Here is a 9,092-nt window from a genome sequence, read left to right on the forward strand (position 1 = left end):
ATCCACCCCCACCCCCCCATCTGGGACCTGTCAGCCCCGCCGGGGGCGGGGGGGGGCTCACAAACGGCGGGGGGCTCACGGGCAGCAGGCTTACAGGCAGCGGTGGGCTCACAAGCGGTGGTGGGCTCACGGGGGGCAGTGGGCTCACTGGTGGTGGTGGGCTCACAGGGGGCAGTGGGTTCATGGGTGGTGGGCTCACAGGCAGCAGGTTTACAAGCAGCGGTGGGCTCACGGGTGGTAGCGGGCTTACGGGCGGCAGTGGGCTCACAATCAAAATTCAAAACACCGTGTTTTCAAAGTCCTGTCTTCGCCTGAATACAGTTCCCGCAAAAAGAAAACCACCATCGATTCATACCCAATATTACACTTAAATGCTTCCTATTCTCACTCCTTGTCACTAATTTTCTGTTCAAGTGATTTTCTCCCACCTCTGACCGCACGGGCAGATGCTGGGGGGCTCGGCGGCTGCTGCTGCTCATTGTGGTGGGCGAAAAGCTCTCATTTGCTAGGTGTGGTACACAAGCTTAATTCCCTTTTAAAATAGAAAAAAAAAAATGGGGTATGTGGCAAGAGCTGCGGAGCTTGTTGCAAGCGAGCTGTGAGTACGAAATCCAAGCGTGTCCTGCGGTGGGGGACTGAGGTCACAGAGCCAGGACGGCCACATCCCTGGGGACGGTGGTCCAGGGGACTCCTCCGTAATTATCTGCATGGGGGGGGGGGTTAATGGGATGATTAGAGACAACGAACTGACCAGGCAAGTGACTGAAGATCTTCACAAGAAAGTGTTTGAGTAATTGGTGCAGGAGCTCTGCAGGTGGGAATCTTGGTGCGCCCCAAAGGAACTTTCTGGGAGCATCTGGGCATGGACCAATTCCTGTGCAAAAATGAGCCCCTCTTGCAGCACAAACTATCTTTATCTATATCTATATCAGGCTGCAACAAGGCTTTTACCATCGGTCAGATTCTACTGTCCTGCTGTTTCTTCATACTCTTCAGACCAGTTCCTCTGCTTCTTGCCTCTGCTGCATCCTTCTCCTTGTCTCTCCTACATCCGAGGCGCTCTCTGCTCCCTCTGCTTCTTCCAGGTCTCTCCATCCAGCGCTCCTCTTCCATCCCCCTCAGAGCTATTATGCATTATTTAGGATTACGTTTTTATCATTATTTTATAATTTTTTATCATTATTAATTATTATTAATTAGGATTATGATGCATTATCCCCGTCAGCCAGCCCACCGCCCCTACAGCCCACAGCTGTATATTATCGATGTTAATTAACCTGCCTTCATTCCTCTACAATTCCTCCCTTTTTTTTCCCTTTTTTTTTCCTTCTTAACATTTCATACCTTATGTTTTTAACAATCATCACAGCCTTTTTACAAATAAACTTCTCATACAGTCCTCGAATTCCTCTACACGCCCCCATCCCGGGTGGAGAATCCAGCCTTTCCTTCCAGGGGCTCTGCCTACAACACCGAGCAAGTTGTACGTAGGTGCTTGTAAGGAGCCCACACAAACTGCCTCTGCAGCTGCAGAAATGGACAGATCTTTAGTTAATATGTAAGACAGCTGGGGAGGTGCTTTGGATTAATTAAGATAATCAGTAGCGACCAACCACGTACCGGTGGCAGAACCACGGGCCAGCCCTCAGCCAGAGCTTGGCAGAACAGCGGGTTGGGGTCTCACCCTCCTGTTTCCAGGATTTATTCCCCGTTACAGCCAAGACCCATCATTTAGGGTTTGGTTTTGTTTTTTTAAACAAGTGCTCTGCCCATGTCCCCGCAGCAGATCCAGCGCCGTGACAGCCGTGCAACTCGCTCGTTATGCTCTGGTTCGTTTGCTCAATGCAGTTCTGCTATATAGGTGGATGCTTAATAAATCTAGAACGTTCTTTACTGTTTCAACTAATATAGTCCGAGGTTTAGGATGCCTTAGGATGAGCTTTGTGGCCAGACTGGATCTTAAATCTTTACTACCCCGTATTTAACACAAAACTATCTTCCTGGTTTTGAACCCTCCGGATGGAAGGAGCCTCTCAATTCCCCAGCAGCAGCCTGAACAGAAAGGCGGTCGGTCTTGCTGCAAGTTTTTTTGGAGTGTTTTTATTTTTAGGGGCTTTGTTTGTTAAAAGCCAGGTAACACAACAAATTTCTCTGGTTTTGTCTTCCCAGCTGTGCTGGACTATCAGAAAGTGAAATGCAGGGTGCACTGAAAACCACAGGCACAAAACCAGAGTGGAAACGTCCCCATTTTCACCTTGTACCATTCCAATTCACCTACGACTTGCCTTATAATTCAGTAGAAACGTCACCATTTTTTTAAAAAGGGGGACTTCAGTTACCGCCTGCTTTCCACGCAACGTGCAACAGGTCAGAACCAATGGCACGCGCGCAGCCATCACACCAGGGTTACAAAAGCAGGGAACAGGGATGACTTGCGTGGACTATTTGGGATGTGGAACACTGCTGCTGCTATCCAGCCCTGCACACTAACAGAAAACTCGAAAAAGCCACCGAATTTTCAATAATTTTGCATGGAATCCAGCTCACAAGAGAAGCTGCGCGCAGCAATCTTTTAAACCCCGAAAGGCACTTTATCGCATCCTGGTGCAAACAAACCGGATTTCAGATGTAAAGGCAACACAAAATAGCAAAATTCAGTTCAAAAATTATCTTTATTTTACAGTTTTAGAAAATGTGTACAGTTTTAAACTAGAACAGGCTAAAGGAAAGTAAATTCCAGTGTTTTTTTAAAAGCAAAACAAAAAGAAGAAAAAACACTGCAATTTCAGTTGACCAGTCATTTTCAAGTTGCTTGTTTTTTGGTTTTTTTTTCCACTGTATCTACGTATGTCTGAAACAGACTTAATTACTCCATGGGAAGTTCATTCTGCAGAAACCATTGGGATATTTCTCACCTCTTGTCCTACAATTCTGTTCCCCCCTCCCCCCCCCCCCCCCCCCGCATTAATTTTTGAAAGAGGGTTTTTTTCCCCACGTTACATCACAGAAGGAAAAAAGCAAATCTACATTTGGTCACTGGAAATGCTATGTATTACAATGTATTTACATATATAAAAATATATATATTATGATACGCTGTGCAATTGGATACAAGGCTGTCATTCAGTCTGAGGGAGGGCTGATATCAAAACCATGAAGAGCTATAGACACTGGGTGAAAAGAACCCACCCAGAAAGAATTGAAAATCTGATGCACGTATTACAGTAAGACCTACAGCTTTGGAAAACCAGAAATGTTTACCAAAAACATATTTTACGACTTGGAAACGACATTGCTTTTTCTCTTGGTCTTTGCAATGGCTCTATCCCATCGTCGGCACAAGAAGGTGACGTGTTCGGTTCTTTGTTAGTACTTGGGAATAACAACAAAAAAATCTTACCTGTATCGTAGATATAAGATACTTATATCATAGATAAGTCACAAAATTACCGATTTATCTATCCTTGTAGATCCCATGCACTGATTTTGCAAGTCATCTCCTAGCATGTCCTACACCTCCGACAGCCTGCGTGCAGGTTACACAAGGGGGTCTGTGACTCAGCAATCCACAGAACCCAAACTAGGCAACTAATCTGCATAGTGTGTGCGATTAATTAACAGCCCAGGTAAATGAGATGCATGATAAAAATCAGGGAAGGATATTCATTTTACCAGCACCCACCACAGCTGTTGATGCCAGACTACATCCTTACAGAGAACCAAATCCCTCACTCCTTACATCCCCTCCGTTCCCACAGCTTTAGCCCCTGTGCAGGAAAAATAATTGAACCGAGTTTCCACGCTCATCTTCTTACACTGGCCAACTTCCTTAGCTGGTTTTGGTTTGTTTATTTTTTTTGGGGGGGGAAATTGTTTCTCACTGTGGGTTTGGTTTTGGTTTGTTTGTTTGTTTGAATGAAGGGAGCCAACCGCAGAGATTATCTGAAATTAGGAAAAAATACAGCCTAGGTTTTGGATCCCAGGAAAATCCTTCCTTCACCACCGTGTGAAAGGAGCTTGAAGTTTATTCCTTACGCGTACATATGCAGAGTTAAACGTATGCATTTGCAAGCACTAAAATTAACAACCTTTAGAGTTTGCACTCTTCATAACACTAGCCTATATACTATTATTTGAACATTGTTACAAACTCCTTCCACAAAGACAGCAGACACTTAAAATTCTTCTACCTATAACGTTACCTCCCAAGAATAAACTTGCTCACTAAAAGCAGCTATTATCAAGCATCCAAGAAACTAGCATTAAGCAAAACGGTATCTAACTCATCTCATAAATCCTCTTTATGCTGCTCCCAGTTCCCCATCCAGCCTCCCATCTGATCCACACACAAAGCACCACTAATTCTGTTTTAGCCGAGCAACACCAGCACCAGCCAAATGGGACTTGCACGTTGCTGGGATGTTCTTAATGCCCCAGCTCCTCCAGCACTGGGCTGGGTGGAGAAACTCAAGGAACATGGTTAAAAAATAAATAATATGGATAAAAAATCCATAGGCAGGGCTGTAAATCCACATTTTGCCTTAAACAATTCGGTTTTGCTTTCACACGTTGCCAGGCTGAAAGCACTGGAGCTTGTACTTACTGCCAGTGACTTCTAGGATCAAAAAGATTAATTTTTAGCGTTCAAATGTGACAGCCACCCCATGATGAACGCGACACGCAATGCAGGCGGCAGGACCAATGCCCAGGCGTGCGCTTTGCGGACAGCAGCGGGGATGTGCCACAGCACTGATTCCTTTTTGCTTTCTCACAGCCTTGCTGGCTCTGTGCGAGTCTGAGAATGGCAGTGTTGTTGGAGGGGACAAGTGACAATGCACGAGCTGAGGACGAACAGGCAATAGGTGTTCACACCAGCACGCACAGACCACTCCCGTTAACTGGTCATTAGGGAAATTAGGTGCTCTCCCCAGCAGGCTTGCAAGACTCTGTGGTAACGTCAGACACGCACATTTTTTTTGAAGTCTCCGCTGCCAGCTACAAAACACCCGGATTCTGACCTGGCCCAGACTGAACTGCCCCACGATGGGTGTTTTTCTCTAAACCTGAGCCACTGGTTTAAAGTTTTTGCTCAACGGGAACTGTAACAGCTCCAGTCAGAGCAGAACAATAAGGAAACCTACTGGTTTCTTGCTGTGGAAACGCACATCCGTGACTTTGTTCCTCATCACCAGCTTCCCAACCATCCCAGCCAGGTAAAGTGTGGATCCGCAATGGAAAAGCGGCAGGTTTATGGCATTTTTCTGACTAGAGCTACACCTTTCAGACAAAAAGAGCAATTTCTATCCTTTACCAGGCTTCAAGGAAAGGTTATTGCACTGGCAACAGCATCAGCTACAGCCCCTGGGTACGGTCCGGCATGGGGCAGGGCGGGGGGCTGCTCTCCCGGAGACCCCGTGGAACCAACGGCACAGGCTGAACCGCGCGTTGCTGCTCATCGAGACCATCACACCCCCAGTGCTGGAGATCCTCCAGCAGCTCTTGACTGTTAGGTGGTGTCGTTCTGATCCTGCAGGGCAAGCTCAAGTCCCTGATATTTTTTTTCAGGAGCTATGCTAAGCTTGTTTACCTTGAGAGACCCCGTCTCCACACGTTTTCGCCTCCCCAGTGTTTCCATGAAACACCCAAAGAAACTTCTCAGCACACCCCGAGCGCCTCTGTGCCAGCAGTCAGCGCGTCTCAACCAAAAACTGCGAAGCTACAGACCATCTCAAAGATTTCTCTGAGATCAACACCTGGATGAAGTTTTTTTTCCATCATTAACATGCAGGAAAATGTCGTGAGAAACTTGATAAACTATAATGCCGCCTTCAGCTAAGGACGGTGGCTCCAAATTATCCCAAGACTTGTCACCCTTGGCTACCAGCAGGTCAACAACAGGACCAAGGGTTGAAATATTCCCAACAGCTGCTGGGAAAACAGACCCAAACTGGAGTCACTGCATCACCTGAAGTCTAGTCCTCTGATAGTTCCTGAAAATACAGAAGACTCTGCCAAATATACTAGTTCCCAATTCAAGAAAATCCAATTTAAGCCCATGATTTGTCATCTATCGCTGATCTAGATGGCAAAACCTCACCTCTGCTCCATATAATTTGAACATTTACCTGCAAAACTGGAAAAGGCAAAGATGAAACTCTCAGAGAGGAGCACACAGACAGCAGACAGAGGATGCATAAAGAGACAATTCCCTTGTGCCAGCACCAAAGAACGTTTCTGGTAGCACACAAGGCTTCCAAAAACATTCCAGGGTGCCAGAAACATTCAATGCAATTCAACAAATCAAACACACATCGAAAACATTTTTTTCTTATCTTGGTAGAAAGAACACCGCATCTCTTTAACCTGTGTGCTTTGATGTGGTGGCTTGCCAGAGGATTTATCACCTTTAAATTAGCCCAAACAAAAGTCTTTTGTCAGTCGCGACGCTGATACGATATAACCTGGCTGCTACATGATAAAGCTGGTGCTCCAGCGGCGGTGTTACAGTGTAGGGAGCCCAACCCTCGGATTACACCTGGAGTAGCAGGCTGCAAACAGCCCTGTTCTGTGTGCTTCCCCCTGCCAGCTGCTCAAGCAGTTACTCATTCTGGGAGATTTTTCCACCAAAATTCCCTTACTGTAATTTAAGTCTATTAATTCTAATGCCATCCCTGCTTGAAAAAGAAAAAAAAAAATGTTTGTTTAGGTTTCCAATTTGCAGTAGCATTTCAGATTTTTGGATACTGGACACACTTGCCCTTTGGTCTTCTCTTTGGAGTAGCAGTTTTGGACCTCTCGGGGTAAACTCTCCCACTGCTGTTTTTTTGGAGTGGCTCCTCACGCTTTCTGAGCCACCTCGGCTCTTATCCCTTCCCTCTCCATCCCACCTGGGATCCCTGACACAGCCTCATGGGAAAACCAACGAGCTCGTCAGTGCAACTCGGTGCTTCGTGTCCTGCCAGCCAGCTGGGGAGCCATGCTCCAGATAATCTAGATAAAACACCGAGAGATTAATCTTTCCTTGCTGATGTTTTCTGCACCTCTGATCACAGTTCCTGTTCTCTCCTGAACTCTCTAATAATAATAATAATAATAATAACGTCCTCATTTTCCTGAGGACGGAGCCCTTACACAGGTTTTATTTTAAAACATCAGCAATTGTACTTGTCATGGAAAAAGGCACCATCTCTGCAGGTTTTGGACTAATATTTGGATCTGCTGGTACGTCTATATTCCAAATATTTGTGTCAACGTGATGCACGTCACGTCAAAATGCACTAGTCGCACCTCACTGCTTTGCCAGCTTATTTACCCATCAACATAGGACAAATAATGCCACATGATGAAAGCGTACACCAAATAGTTTTGTTAATTGATAATCAACAAAGCTGCCATTACAAAGAAATACTACAGGGCTTCACATCCCAGCCAGCCAGCGTAGTGCAAGAAACCAGCAATATGTGCGTTACCCAGCCACGGGGCTAAAAACAAGAACAAAACTGCAGGATCTTGCACTAAAATAGCTGTGTGTAAGCATTTATTTCAAGCCAACACTTACCAAACACCCAATACAGCCTCTTTTTTTTTAATTATTATTGTCTACCCAGGAAAAGTTCTACAAACTGTAGGGCAAGATATCCAGCAGACACCGAGCATCTCCATGGGCGCAAGTATTGTGATTTGAAAACTTTTAAAGCAAGAACCTATAGAACATAATTTGTGGCTAAACAGAATAATACCTTTAAATTTTCTATGCATTCTGTTGCCCATCAGATACTAGAGACCAAAGCGCTGCAGGTAACCACACAGCATCTCCCAAAGAGTTCATTAATGAAGGCAGCCACATTTTTAAAAGCTCAAAATGGTATTATTTCAGTTTCCTAGCTAGTTTTTTGGGGCTTTGCAGTCAGGGCTATCTCCTGATAATTTTTTTTTATTTTTTCAAAGTTATCAGGCACTGCCACTACAGCCACGGCACGTTCTCAGGCCGAGCCTGAAAAGTAAATTGTTTCCTAACCCACAACATACGAGAACAAATGTTAGTTGTTTTGCATCACAGCTGCAAAACCCAAACCTGAAACAGAAACGTGCACACCTGAAAAACGCCATCAAGACTTGCAAGGCATTCTCACCGAGACATACTGAGCAGTACTGTAAGAAAAGAGTAGCTTCTGAAGGAAAAGGTTGACCGATGATCTATTTTCTAAATTAAGCTTTCTCTTAGACATGCTAGTAAATTATGGGAAAATACACGTGCTGTAGATTTTCTGTCTTCTGGCATTTGTCCAAGTTTAGAGAAAATGCAAAATATTTTCACCAGTTTCATTCTTACATATGTGGATATGCTCTTTTTTTTACTGTCCCTGGTAAAAGCAGAATATATTTCAGAATTTTTTTTTCTGTTTCCTTTTTATATACTTCTGTTAAAATGCTCTTCATTTGTGACAAGAAAAAAAAAATATCCCCAAAATTAAAAGAGGGTTTGGGATACTTCTCCCTTGTCACCCTTAGTAAAGTCTTTCAGGTTGGATTCTGCTTCCAGCTGCATTTGTGCAGCCCCTCTACAGCCAAAACCAAACATTTGGTCCAACACATGGATATTTAGTAATTTCAGCCCCAGGAAAGAATCCGATCCTCACTACTGTGATCCAAGGAATTGTGGGTTTTGTTTGGTTTTTAATGTTTTTTTAGTGGGTTGGTTGTTGTTTTGGGGTTTTTTTTGCTGTTGTTGTGTGGTTGGGTTTTTTTAAACAAAAACAAGTGATTCCTCTGAAAATGTAGTTCTTCAAAAATAGAATCCTTATTGAATTTTTAGTTAGCTAAAGGCTTAGTATGTGAAAGATGTAAATAAAAGTGCATCAACGTTACTTTTAACAACACTTTCATTTCTTTGAGCATTTTAACTCGAGGGATGTGGGATCAAATAAAATCAGTCAGCTACACTAAATCTTCACAATTTCCTACACTACATGAAGTTTTACATTAAGCTGGTCAGGGAGGTTTTTGAAAGGCAAACGAGCACAGCCTTGGATTCTGCTGCTCAGGATCAGTCCCAACAGTCGCAGCCGGATGGGTGCAGCAGGGTCATTGAT

Source organism: Falco naumanni, chromosome 4, assembly GCF_017639655.2.
Source record: "Falco naumanni isolate bFalNau1 chromosome 4, bFalNau1.pat, whole genome shotgun sequence".
Classification (NCBI taxonomy): domain Eukaryota; kingdom Metazoa; phylum Chordata; class Aves; order Falconiformes; family Falconidae; genus Falco; species Falco naumanni.